This window comes from Papio anubis, chromosome 19 (assembly GCF_008728515.1).
Source record: "Papio anubis isolate 15944 chromosome 19, Panubis1.0, whole genome shotgun sequence".
NCBI classification, from domain to species: domain Eukaryota; kingdom Metazoa; phylum Chordata; class Mammalia; order Primates; family Cercopithecidae; genus Papio; species Papio anubis.
This window is the reverse complement of record NC_044994.1, coordinates 53,358,415-53,371,880: the sequence shown is the minus strand read 5'-3', so window position 1 is coordinate 53,371,880 and position 13,466 is coordinate 53,358,415.

Here is a 13,466-nt window from a genome sequence, read left to right as displayed (position 1 = left end):
GTGAAACCCTGTCTCAACTAAAAAATAACAAAACATTAGCCAAGCGTGGTGACAGGCGCCTGTAGTCCCAGCTACTTGGGAGGCTGAGGCAGGAGAATGGCGTGAACCCGGGAGGCGGAGCTTGCAGTGAGCTGAGATTACACTACTGCACTCCATCCTGGGTGACAGAGCGAGACTCTGTCTCAAAAAAAATCTATATACGTATATACATATATATATATTTACCAAATATATTCTAGTATAGGTCAAAAATATATTCGTCAAAAATGTGGAAATATGTTACTGAATATATATAATTATCACATATATTTCATTATTAATAACTTATTGATGATTATTATATTAATATTAAGAAAACAATTTAAGGACATATTTTCTACGAATACCTTTTTAGGAGTTACAGACTCTTTCCCTCTCTGCCCCTGAATCTCCAGCCACAGCAAGAGAGCTTGACTGAAATAAATGTAAATATTTCATAAAATGAAGCCATAAAAATGTGAAACTGGTCAAGTTAAGAAAAATAGTTATAGGAAACAAGTAAATTTAGAAAAAAAATCATTCAGTAAATGACGCATTTATTAAATTGCCTTTTGGTGAATTGGTCATTAGTGAAATGACCTGCTTTTTCTCCGAACATTCCTCCTCCCATACCTCAGGCAAGGTCTCCTGTGGTGACTCATATCTTCATCAGTTCACCTTACCTTTTTGTTCTTTCAGCCTCTCAAATACTTTGCATGTGATTCTCTTTATTAGAGATTTCTAATTGAAAATGAAAACGTTGTTTCTATTTCCAAGTGGAACCTGCATGACATAGAAGTGGAGAGTATTTGAAGGGAAGAGAAAAGCACATACAAATGGAGAGGAAAGGATGACCTCGCCATCTCAGAGTATGGTCAATACCGTGTAATGCTAATGTGTGAGATGGTTGTGGGATAAAATCAGGGGTTTCAAGACAAGCAGGGATCAGATTTAAAAAAAAATGGTTTGTATTTCCATCTGTGGAGCTTGAAGTTTAACATATTGAGAAATGGGGATTAATTAGGACATTTAAATCAGAAGGGTTGCATCTGAGATTTTAATTTGAGAAAGCATATTGAAAAGCCGCAATTACTTTTGCAACAACCTAATTATAGCAGAGGATAGATAAAAGCAGAGAAAGTTAAAAGTTTATTGTGGCTTCTGAACTGGAAAAGTTAGCATGGATTTATTTTTTCCTGCAAAGAGCAACTGTAAACTGTGGAAATAACGTAACAAACAATGAAAGGGAAAGTCTTAAATGCGGTAAAAAGTTTGGCAAACTGGTTTAACGTATATAGTTTCTAGTATCTAGACCACTTCATTCCTAAAATTATGGCTTCTTGCAGATTACACATACAGTAAGGTGTTCAACTTTGGCCAACTTTGGTTTAAAAACATTAAAAACAGGATAATATCTGGAAAAGCCTAACTGCACTAGGTAATGAATGTCACATTGTGTCATTTAAAGAGGAGATGAAGGATCTAGAAAGGTTTAAGAATTTAAGACGGAAAGGAAAAGTTGATTATAACTGGCTTCTAATATTTGAAGGTCTGATGTACAAACAATATTTTAGAGCATTTTTCTGTGGCCTAGGAAGGAAAAGTCCTACATAAACAAGAATAGATTTGAAGAAAACAGGTGCTGGGCCCTGTGAGAAAGAGCTTCTCTACAATTAAAACTGTTACATATGGAAGTCTCTTCACTAGAAGATAAATTTCTTTCAGAAAATGTATTCATCAGAGTACAGATGACCATTGGCTAAGAGCATTGAAAGGAGAGTTCCCATATCACAATTGTCAAACTGCAAGGAGAAATAAATTCTCAAAGAATTGAGGCAACTTTAAAGGAGTATCTCATGTTTTAAATCACAATGTTTCTTTGGATTTGAATCCCAGGTTTTCCCTACATTACATATGCTTGTATGTAGAATGTATGTTAGAACAGCATCTGCTACATAGGAAATACTTATTATATAATATATATGACAATAGTTATTATACCTAATAATGTATATTTTATAGTCAAACATATACATGTTAATGATAGTACCAATGATATCATTAAATCAAAATTTTACTCTAATGCTTAGGCAAAATTTATATGAGAGAAATAATATACACAGATTTATGAAGGTATTCAGAACTATTGCATTTATTTTATTTTATTTTTCTAATTATATGATTTGATCTATAACTGCATGTACTTTTAAAATATTATTTCATATGTACAAACTGTAGGGTAGCATAGTTCCACTAGATTCTCTATTTTTGAGGTAAGCACTGAGGAAGGGCAGCTCAAAACATAAACTTTATCATCTATTAAAATATTCCAGGCAGTAAATGTGTTAGTGTAGACTTATATAACCAAATTTTTATCAAATAATTTGATTTGGAACATTATACTAACCACTTTTGTTCACAGGGATAAATCTTACACTATCAGCTATGTGCTCAAACATGGAAGTCTTCCAAGTTAAATATTAATATTAAGCCTTTTGTTTTGAGACCTAGAATAATAAAACAAAATTAAAATTACAATGACACCTGTTTTATCCTAATTTATGCTACTGATCCCCTTATTTTCAGATTCCAATTTAATTCATCTCTTTTTTTATATTCCTTTTGAAAACAAGCCTGCATTTACCCAGTCATTTCTGCTGATTCTCTGCAAGGCTACCATTTCTCCATCCAGTCTGTGACCCACCTATATGCCCTGGTGCACACCTTATTGAGATGTAGATCAAGCTCTAATGATACTTGGCAACAGCTCATTTAAAATAAATGCAATTAAATTGGACAAAAAGCTAATAAAAACTGAAAAATAATATGAGTTATGGTAGACCAATTAGGGGAATGTTCACAATTTTCTCTAGCAAGAGAAGTCAATGTGAACGGGGTATGATGCCATAGAAAATGGAATTTTAAAAGTGATATAATTAATGCCATTCCTGAAAATGGCGTATATATAATGACTATCTTCCCTGGCTTTAAAAGTTAGATTTGATAACCAAGTGAACTCGTTAAGAATGATTTTTTAAAAGTATACACAGGGCTTGAAAGCACATATGTATGTCTATATTCAATTAAATGTTTACCGTACAATTTACAAAATGCTGGTACTCTACTGGGTGATTTGAAGATGGAAAGAGTTGGCCATTGCTCCCGGAAAGTCTTCAGTTTATAGAAACGAGACAGGTGTATAAAGAAATTTGATCCATACATGGTAAAGAGCAGGTTCAGGAATAGGTGAAGCTAATTACCTCAGGTACAAAGGTGAAGACAATGCCCCCCCCCCAAAAAAAAACCCTTAGTAATCAGCAGAAATCATATTTTGATGTGATTTTTTTTAAAAAAATCAACATTAGTGCAAAAATCTTATAATGAAGAAAATATCAAAATTATAAATTACTGAATTTTTGTTTTGTCTTAAGCTCTAATACAGCAGCACCACATGATATTGGTAAGAACAATCCTGAGACAGGCATAGACTAGAAAGGGGTTCTAAAGGATGAGGGCCTAGTTCCTGCCTATAGCGGGGATGAGGTATAATCTCGAAATGTTTCTAGACAAACATGAGAACCACCTTCATAGGGAGCCTGAGTTAGCTTGATGAGGATGAGAAGTCGGCAGGCATTGTAAAGCACAGCAGCATTCAGAAGAGATGTCTGTAAAAACAAAGTGATTTTGGTTTTAATATGGTCTCTACAGAAAGAAATTCTTCAAATAAAAAATAAAATAAAATGTAAATAGACAATTGCTTTGTCAGTGAGAGTTCTGAGCAAAGATGACTATACAAAAATATAAAAATATTGGTTTATTCCAAAAGTACTTAAACTTTTTCATATAAAATTTTAGGTTTTCAATTCAAACTCACATTTATCATAAGAATAACAATCTGGATACATTTATTTCTTTACAATGAAGTAACCAGATGGCCTCAGCAACACAGTTTTGCAAGAACTTTATACATAATTAAAAAAAAATTAAGAGATGGGATCTCACTGTGTCACTCAGGAGGGAGTGCAGTGGCATGATCATAGCTCAATGAAGTCTTGAATTCCTTGGCTGAAGTGATCCTGCCACCTCAGCCTCCTGAGTAGCTGGGACTGCAGGAACACACCACCATGACCAGCTAATTTTTTAAAATTTGTAGAGACAGGGTCTTGCTACATTGCCCAGGCTGATCTCTAACCCCTGGCCTTAAGTGATCTTCCTGCCTCAGCCTCCCAAAGCTCTGGGCTTACAGGCATGAGCCACCATACCCAGCCAACTTTACAAATCTTACAGTTGATATGACTTCTTTCATATATGTTTGTCCCTTTTAAAACTGGGTAATTATATTTTCCTCCATTTGGAGTCCCTTTGCTTCAACAATCCTAAAATTTCTGATTCCTAGTTCTCTGAAAAATGTACAAGTGTATACAGGGATTGGGTTTAACTGGGTTTGGGGCTAAATCCCTAGATAATTTTTTCGGATTTATAAATGTAGAATCAATTGTCTTCGGACTGATGTAAACTGTTGGTCATTGACTATGATGTTGGAAAACAGAAGGGAAGATTTAGCAGGACTTATAGATTTTGCCATTTTGTTGAGGACATAAAATAATGTAATTTATAACACACTTTCCTGAATTGCTTTCATGTAATTGCTGTTAATTGAGCTTTTAAAATCCTTATATTGTTTATCAATAAAATAATTTTGGTTGTTTATTCTCCCGTCCCTAAGAATCTTGACAAACAAACTGCTGAATTCATTCACAACAAGAGAACACATTTTTTCACTCTTCACTTCTTAGTGTCCAATTAACAGCTAAAATGCTGTGTCACTATGGGGTCTTGCTCTGCTTTGTATGTTTTTTGTTTGGGCCATGGACACAAGAGATCTTACAGAGTCACAATAAAGAACCAGTTTAACTGCTTACAGAATCTAGAAAATGTGTGTATTTTATTAAAAGAGTAGTGTTACAACTGGAAGGCTTAGGAAGAGGAACAACCAGTGAACTTGAAAAATGATACACAACCCTAGGGAAGGGGTAAGACCATTTGTGGGTGAACAGAAAGAACGTGTTCATTGCAATTTCCATTAAACTTAAGCTAACATATGAAAATTAAGTTTTACTAATATTTAATGTACAGATTAATTCTCATGTCCTCCAGCATCAACTGGAATATATATGGGTTTCTTCAAGGAAAATTACAAATTTCACAATTCAAAGATTAAACAGCAATACCCTCATCTGCAAAGGATTAAAATGTATTTGTTAAGTGGATTTATGGATTATATTATCTAGTCTTAACTAAAACTAATCCTCTGAAAGTAAAGAAGTGGATTCGATAAATTCCTGAAAAGAAAACAAAATTGAAAATAATACTAATAATGTGATTCCTCGGAGATGACATTTTTATTTATATTCTAAACTCTTCCTCAGCTACATTACTAGATAACAGTAATGGCAAACTAAACAGATTTGACAAAATTAGCTAAAAATTTATAAATATAAAAATGTTATTTCTCATATAGATTTGTATTCACTGTTGTTAATGGTGAACTTGTCCCAAGTATATATTTTCTATTTTATAAATTTTGCTATGTAATATACCTTTTTAACAATGGTGATTATGAATCATGTATCAAAATAAATTGAACTTCAAACTGGATTTTTAAATTGCTGTGTCCCAAAGTATTAAAACAAGATTTCCAAAGAAAAATTATCAACCACATTGCTTTCAATAAAACGGGATAAATAATAGTTTTAGTGAGATAAAAAAATATTTATACCATTAAAAGTTTAAATTGATTCTTGCAATATCTATTAGTCTGTTCTCACACTGCTAATAAAGACATACCAGAAACTGGGTAATTTATAAAGGAAAGAGCTTTAACTGACTCAAAGTTTCACATGGCTGAGGAGGCCTCACACATGGTGGAAGGCCAGTGAGGAGCAAAGTCTCCTCTAATATGGCGGCAGGCAAGAGAGCTTGGGTAGGGGAAGTTTCCTTTATAAAACCATCAGATCCCATGAGATTTATTCACTATCATTAGAACAGCACAGGAAAGACCCCCCCCCCCCCCCCCCCCGGCCTCATGATTGAAACACCTCCCACCAGGTCCCTCCCACGACAATGGGAATCATGGGAGCTACAATTCAAGATGAGATTTGGGTGGTGACACAACCAAACCATATAATGTTATACTAAATTCATTCTATCCCTTATTAATATATATATTTGTATTGTTTATGATGTGCAGATTATATTAGCAAAATAATATTAGTATGTAATTTGTGAATAAATATATGCTCAGGTGAATAAAAAAACTCTTAAAAATTTTGTAATGGGACTGGACTTAGTGGCTGCCACCTGTAATCCTAGCACTTTGGGAGGCAGAGCCAGAGGAACACTTGAGCCCAGGAGTTCATGACCAGCCTGGACAACATGACAAGACCCCATCTCTACAAATAATTTAAAAATTAGACAGGTGTTGTGGTGGGAACCTGTAGCACCAGTTCCTCAGGAAACCGAGGTAGGAGGATTGCTTGAACCTGTAATGTTGAGGCTTCAGTGAGCTGTGATCACACTATGGCACTCCAGCCTGGGTGGCAGAGTGAGACCTTATTTAAAAAAAAAAAAGAGAAAGAGAGAGAAAGTACTGAGTCTTTTCTTAGAGAAAGTTTGATAATGATATTTACTGCTAATATACATTCTGTATTTATTATATGCCTGGAAATACTCTTAGCACTTTAGACATTTTTCTCATGTGTTTCTTACAGAAGTTTTTTGAGGCATTCAGAGATTGTAGATAACAGAATGAAAAGTCGGAGCCAGAATATAAACTCTATTGTGTCTCAATCCAAAGGCCATGCCTTAACTACTGTAGAATATTGTCATTATCTCTTACATCACTTGAATTAAATATGTTAGGTGTGTCATCTCAAAATTAAATTGAGATTAGTTTTCCTTGACATTTTATTGTTGTGGACAACTAAGTCTAATTGTGGGACAACAAAAAGTAAAAAAATAAAAAAAAGGTAAAATAAATAATAGCAATAATTTTTACCAACTAAATGATATATAAACAGGTATGGAACAGTATGAAAAGAGTAATTTAAAATATAATCAGATATCTTAAGCAGATGATTCTGAATCCTGAATATACATTTCATATGTAAAATATATATATATGAAAAGTTAAATTCAACTTGAAAAGTGATTCAACAGTCCATTTATATTTTTGGGATCTAATTCTTCAACTACGCTAGAAAATAAAGCCGTATCGAAGATTAGTTACGGAGGTAAAATCTAATCCATTAGTCTGATTTATTCTCTTAATTAGATTTGCATTTGAAAGACTGAGCCTTTGGTTTCATTTTACTTAAATACTGCATTTGCATTCTTTCACACCCACATTTAGGCTCTATTCATTGTATAAATATTAATAGTTAATATAATTTATATTCTAGGTTAAAAATGACAATAATAAAACTGACTTACATTTTAGATTTTATAAGGAAATTTAGAGGCCCTTAAATCGAATTTTATGCCAATATTTCTAATACCTTACAACCAACTTCTAAAATATCCCCCTGAATTAATGTTGACCTTGTATCTCTAGCACAGATTTATTGGAATTAGAGTTACCAAATTCATCCTATCATTCTTATAGAATTTTAAATTTTTGGAAAATACCCCAGCCATGATTATCAAAATGTGATGACACTTTGTGGTTTTCCTTCACCTACTTCTGTAGCACTCAAATCAGGAAGTTTAGAAATTGAATAGTTCTCAGCATGTGTCCGTTGACAAATTAATTCTTTCAACTGAGAATTATTTAATTATTCTGAACTCCTAATTTCAGAATCCCCGGAATATCCCCCTGAAAATTTCAGACCTAGATTTGAAATTGTGCTCACATTCTGATCCAACAAGGAGTTTCTTTCTTTAAACCTTGCCTCTAGTGCATGCAGTAAACATTGTGCTAGATATTTTAAGACATGATAGTTACTATTTACATATCATCCTGCAAAATGTCATCCTGAGATTAAAACGGATACGAGTTAATATCATTAAAATGTTAAAGACGTTTCAAGTGTAAAGAAATTACAGGGTTTGCAGAAGGGACGGTAAGGTTTTGGTTAATTCAGCAAATATGTAAGAGATTTAATAAAGAATACATTTTCAGTTCAAATTTCACACAGCCTACCATCTCTGATAATCTATGACGCTGGAGACCTTAATCTGGCTTAAAAGTTGGCTGAGAGGAAAGATTGTGATATTTTGACTCAAATGTTTTAAATTTGATTTTTAAAAATAAAAAAGTAAATAATGGAATGAATGAACCAAAGAGGAAAGGAATGAATGAGTAGATGAATTGGCTAAAGTGACCAAAGCTGCTCAGTACATCAGTGATAAAGCTAAGCACCATATTGAGCCTGGCAGTTCTTCTTTTACTTACAATGTACCACAGTACAACACTGTCTGTGGAATCAGGCAAATATGAGTTATTATTCCCTTAGGTGTAGAAATTCACCTGCACTTGTGTTTTTAAACAGCTAAGAGAAGAAGAGAGGACTGGACAAGTTATAAGTGAGCTGCAGCATCTGTAGGATGTACCAGGTTGAATTTATTTTGAATCTGACATTATCTGGAGGAGTTGCTAGTTCACATACATTTAAAAGCAGGTCACAAAATACTGAAAAATGCTCTCTGTGATCCACACGTGAAAGACTGAAAGAGGCAAAATACGGGAGTGGTATGGGCCTTTAAGCATCTCATTCTTGTGCCTGCCAGGGGCTTAGCACCTTATACAGAATGGTCTCTTGACACTTTGATGATGGTAGAAGATAAAATGTTGCTTTCCAAAAGCATGCTGGAAGACAATGTAATCATCACCTAGGGTTGTGTTCCTTACTTTAAAAGCCTTTCTTGGCATCTACCTGCAAAGATGTTCAAGTTGACAAAAGAATTGGACTTATATCTCTATTCTGGTATAAAGAATATCAGGATCCATTCTTTATTTATTTCTGGATTTAAAGAAACACTTGGATATCAACAATCAAGTTGTGTGTCAGTGTTTCTTAAATATTTAGATCTTTGCCAACAAGATAGCTTTCTGTACATTATTTCCCTTGCAAAGCTTTATGTTAATACAAGTTATGCCTCCATTTAAAATATTTCTTATTTTGGTGGTTTGCCTGCTTTTCCTTGACACTATATTTTCTCATTCTTTCTTTCGTTTTTTCATACTTATTTTGTGCTTTCATCTACATATATTGCTTCAAAACTATAACACATTACATGTGATAGAGATAATACTTAAAATCCTTCAGTTATGTCTCCATATCCTGTAAATATTGTTGTTAAGAAGACCTTCTCCTTACTCTCTACCCTCTTTGAAGAAATAGTTTTCTGTGTTTCATGGTTACTCTATAAAACAAGGAAGTGATTTTTCAGCTTTGACTGTCAAATGAGATTTTTTCTGTTTGTTTAAATTGGCAGCAGGAAAATAAGCTTGAAAACCTGGCTTTGTCAAGAGAGTGGGGATTTTCTAAACTCTTTAGCATATCAGAACTAAGCCTGGCAGTCTCAGATAATACAGGTACATCCATAAGTAAAGAAGAGACTCCCTTTTTCCTCATGACAACTAGTGCCTGAGGCTTGCTACATTAGTGTGGGAAAAACTATAATCAATAACGAAGAAGGTAGAAAAGTTCAAACCTGCCCCATCTCTATAGGAGAAGCACAGAGGTATAAGAAACAATTATTCTGAAGACAAGTGTCTTTTTTAACTGAACTAGTCCAGAATGAGAAGGTACACTGGAAAATATGTGAGTGTTAAAAAGCTATTATGAAGTGGCTTAAATAAATTATGGTACTTGCAGGTGTAATAGGTACTAATTTAGAATAATGACAGTGGTTGTGTTTACTGGTAAAAAATCAACTAAAAACCCATGTTTAATATAAATATGTGAGTGATTTTTAGAATTAAATTGTGAATAGGCTCAGGGGAATTGGGTTGTTGTCACATAACCTCTGTCTCCAAATAGTCAACCATCTTTTTGACTTTGCTTCTCATTGTTGCTTGCATACTGTCCATCATGGTTGTCTTCAAACACTGGCCTCAGTCCCCAAGTTTTTCCACTTGATTTTCCAAAGTTTTCCAAAAAAGTGACTATGTCCAAATTCTAATCTCTTTGGACAGTTTCTGATTTGCTCATTTTAGATCAGAAGCCTGTATGTAACCCAATAATTAGTGGCTGCAGTGTACAAGAGTCAAAAGAGGGCATTAAGCTACCGATTTCAGAGTCATGGGTAGTGTAAGATGTGTATGATAGAAATGTGAGAGAAAAGGAGAGTGTTGATATTTCTGGAATTAAGCTCATTTGCAAAGAAAAAAATTGTGGTCAAATAGGGTTGAGAAATCCTGAGTTAACCAATATTAAGTAGGTTTCTTTAATATAGAACTTTTCAGAAGATTTGATATGTAAATAATCATTGCATATATTCACATTGGTAATGTAATATTCTAAATTAATTTGTCTAAAGACTTATCTTTTTGTTTGTGAAAACATCTCATTGTGTATTTTTGGTAACAAACTTTGAAACTTATTAATTTTAAAGAGGAATAATGATTAAAAGAGTGTATCTTCCCATTTTTATTGAAGTGAATATATTTAAGTGTGAATATGCATATTTGTTTATGCAAAATCCATTCAAGGCCTACTGTGTGACAAATTCTGTGCTGATGCATAGGAAAAAAGTCACTCTAGTTTTCACAGTGGACTGACAATATTAACAATTCTTGTTTCTGGCTAGCATAATTATGCATAATATTTTTTCTTTTTATGTTGCTTACCAATATTTTCTCCTCCTCCTTCTTCTTCCTCTTCTTCTGTGATATGTTACTTATTTGAAAATATGTATATTTATTTTCAATATAATATATAAATATTTTTATTTATAAATAATATAAATATATGTAAATATATATTTTTAAAAGAATTAACACATTTCACAGAAGAAGAAGAAGATGACAGAGAAGAAAATGTTGGTATACATATAAAAAAGTGTGTGTGTATATATATATATATATTTTTTTTTAGGTAAAAATTAAGATTAAATAACCTCCAGAATAGAATTCCATTTCCATTACTAGCTATGATACTGATATGTGAGAGGTCACTAAATCAGGGACAAGGTAAGGTTATATGTACACAAATATCACCTGTTGTGAGGTTTATATGGTCTGAGTTCAAAGTCTGCTTTAATAGACTACCATAGACTGCTTGGCTTATACACAATATTAATTCACTTCTTACCATTCTGGGGGCTGGAAGTCTAAGATCAAGGCACCAGCAGATTTGGTGTCAGGTGAGAGCCCACATCTTGGTTTGTAAACACCAGATTTTTCACTGTACCCTTTGTTAATGGAACGAGAGTACAGAGCTCTCTGGAGCCTCTTTTATCAGGGCACTAATTCCATTCAGAAGGGCTCCATGCTCGTCACCTAATCTTCTCCCAAAGGCACCACCTCCTAATACCATCACATTGGAGCTTAGGCTTTAACAAATTAATTTTGAGGAGACAAAAAAAGTTCATTCTATAGTGATCACCATCATGTAAATTTCTATACTATTAATGTATATTTATTTATATGCATATATGTATTATTATGTAATATATATGATTATACCATATGTAATATATGCTACATATAATATGTATAGGTTTATTTAGTATATGAAGAGTCAGAGTGCCCCTTTAGCCACTCAGATCTACTTTACTGAAAATCCCCTCATATGATTGATGCTTAAGTACAGTGAGAATTAGAGAAAGAGAGATTATGTATATTTTTATAATTGAAGTGGTCTTTACTTTGAACAGGAGTCAAATAACTTTTCATACACAATATGGTTAAAGGATTAAAACAAAGACTTTTCCATTATTTTGTTCAGTAGCTGAATCAATCATTCCTCTTCCCCAGTACATGGAAATATTGTGTTTTCTGCACCTTAAAAGTAGGTAAATATGTGACACAATTTGCCCAGTGACAACATAAGCAGATGTGATGATTGTTACTTCCAAGCGGAAGCCTTAAAAACTAATGTGCAATGGCGTTGTTTCTTCTTTTCCTCTGCCACCTGTGATGGCTGGCCCCATGATCAGCCTGGTCTCAGATTTTTTTTTTTTTTTTTTTTTTGAGACGGAGTCTTGCTCTGTCGCCCAGGCTGGAGTGCAGTGGCCGGATCTTAGCTCACTGCAAGCTCCATCTCCTGGGTTTACGCCATTCTCCGGCCTCAGCCTCCGGAGTAGCTGGGACTACAGGCGCCGCCACCTCGCCCGGCTAGTTTTTTGTATTTTTTAGTAGAGACGGGGTTTCACCATGTTAGCCAGGATGGTCTCGATCTCCTGACCTCGTGATCCGCCCGTCTCGGCCTCCCAAAGTGCTGGGATTACAGGCTTGAGCCACCGCACCCGGCGGTCTCAGATTTTAAAATCTGGAGAGCTTCTAAATAACAGACAGTGTTTATACAACGTGAGCAAAGACTAGTTCTTCGTTATGTTAAACTACTGAAATTTTAGGAGATGTACATCATTGTACCACAGGCTTTCCTCTCCTGACTGTCACAGCTAATTCTATATCAGATGGAGTGATATAAGCATTCATTATATTAAGTGTACAGGATCTGGAAACATCCATTTTAGGTTCAAATTACAGCTCGATAACTAATATTTTGTGTTATTTTTGGCAAGTTACATACACTTTCCTTTGCCTCATTTTCCCCAAAGAGAGATAATAATGCCTTCCTCTATAAGGATGTTGAGAGAAATTTGATAAAACATGTGTAGAAATTAAGGCCACCCAAATAAGAACCAGCAAAGTCTATTTATTCAGAGGTTGCTATAGCAAGGGAGTCAGACACCATAATTTGCATTTTGCAGACTCAAACGCAGACGGAAGAGGGTAAATATTTTATAGCTGAAAAAGGGAGGATTTGAGGTATGCTCCGACTGTATGTTGTTCACATGGGAAAGCTGGAAGTGAGCTAAGTAAAAGCGGGGCATTCTATGTGATTAGGGTCGGAAATCTGACGTTGTCTGGTTTGTCCTAGATTGGGAGCAGAGTTAAAATTCAGGAAAGTAGAAGTTATTAAGTCCTGACTCTTTGGGGCTGATTGTTAGAAAGATTGTGGTTTGGCTTCCTGGACTGGTTGTTGCGCACTGTGGGGCGGGATCAATTTTAATACGTGATCAGACCCTTGTCCGTTTGTATATTCAGTCTTTCACACACAAGTCTTACATTGTAAGTTATTTCACACTATACATAGCTGTAATAAAATCAGTAAATAATATATATTAATTATCTTATGATTTAGACCATTATATCTTAAATGTTTTTTTGAAATATTTTATTGGCTAAACTTGTTTATTCGTACTTCCCTTTAGTGTCT